The 1,353-nt window shown below is 43.3% G+C and overlaps 1 long non-coding RNA gene across 1 annotated transcript in view; it reads left to right on the top strand.

The window, feature by feature from the left end:
* The first annotated feature begins 545 nt into the window (after positions 1 to 545).
* LOC125865834 (uncharacterized) overlaps positions 546 to 1,353 on the top strand; it is a 2,687-nt gene continuing 1,879 nt past the window's right edge. The window contains exons 1-2 of the long non-coding RNA XR_007446403.1: positions 546 to 661; positions 1,096 to 1,172. This is a non-coding gene — a long non-coding RNA (uncharacterized LOC125865834). The remainder of the gene's footprint in view (positions 662 to 1,095; positions 1,173 to 1,353) is intronic.

Genomic DNA, 1,353 nt, shown 5'->3' with positions numbered 1-1,353 from the left:
AAACTTAAAATTTTTTTTTGGGGGGGGGGGGGGGTAGGGGTGGGATGGGTGGGGGGCTGGGTAGGAGGTGTGTGCGTGTGGGGGGGTCAAGGTTGTAATGACTTGAAAAGTTGACTTTGGTCAACCTTCTTGGAAGACGTGCTCAGATGAAAAATTTGACAGCTAGGTTAGCTTCGGAAGATCGATTTTGGTCTAGAACGACCCTTTGTTCACTTCCCGAGGCTTTAGATGGCAGTTGTGGAATCTGGCTCAAAACGATACTGGGTGTGGGACCCACTTTTCGTCGAAGCGAGCTCCAAATGGAAATTCCGCCTTCACCGTTGAGTCCAAAATATCATTTCCAATCAGATTCCATATAAGGTTTGTATTTTTTCCGACTTCGAACGAGTCCGAAACATCGAAATTTAAGTTTGAAGGGTTGTAAAATTTTGACGCGGCGGTGACGTGGCAGAGCCACGTGACGCCACGTGGCAGAGGAGTGAATTCTGGAAATTTCCAGAATTTAGGACGAAATTCGTCCATGTTTTTTTCCCTCAACTTCAACATAAGATTCCTCCTTCATTTTGAGTCCAAATTAAGTGATTCAAAAGGCAAACTTCAAGAGAATTTCGAGGGGAATCTAGCGGTGATCTCAAAAACGCGAGGGGAGGCTTCGTTTAAGGTAAGGAATCAATTTTAGCCACTGCTAGGGTGAGTTCTGGATTGAATTGTTGTTGAATTTTGAAATGTGAGATCTTGATCATCGTAAGTCCGTTTTGAGTCATTCTTGAGGCTAACTTGTAGAGTTTTTCGCAAGGATCGTCGTGGTATAATCTGTTTGGGTTGAAAGGGTCTCGTTTTTTCGGAAATTGGTGATCAAGGGGCTGTCCATTTTAATTGTTGTGGCTGATTTGCGGTGTTTTAGGCATCTGTTTGTGCTAAAATTTTGGGGTATTAGTTTAGTAAGGTATTCGGGATGTTTCCACGGATTCGATTTCGAGATTCTAATTGTGGGCCCCACAATCCTGTTTTAGACCCGATTTTGGGTCCGTCTCCGAAAAATATAATTTTAGTGTCAATATATTCGTAATGACGAGGTGATTAACCTTTTGTTAGTGGGGAAGCATTTGGAGACCGTTCGGAGGGGAAAAGATCCGGTACCGTGAGTTGGAGCACGCGTGGTCGGCTTTCAGGTAGGCTATGGTTTTCTCTCGTGAGATTGAGCATGTTTAGGCATTTGTTTATTGATTTGCTTGAGTATGGAGGGGTTCAGGTGTCGAGCATGCTAAATTTCTATAATTCCTGCCTTAGACCTTATTTCGGGAAAGTGTTGGATTATGACAGCATGTCTCTTGATATTATTGAATATCCATA

This window comes from Solanum stenotomum, chromosome 5, assembly GCF_019186545.1.
Source record: "Solanum stenotomum isolate F172 chromosome 5, ASM1918654v1, whole genome shotgun sequence".
Taxonomy (NCBI): domain Eukaryota; kingdom Viridiplantae; phylum Streptophyta; class Magnoliopsida; order Solanales; family Solanaceae; genus Solanum; species Solanum stenotomum.
This window is presented reverse-complemented; position numbering and strand designations above follow the sequence as displayed.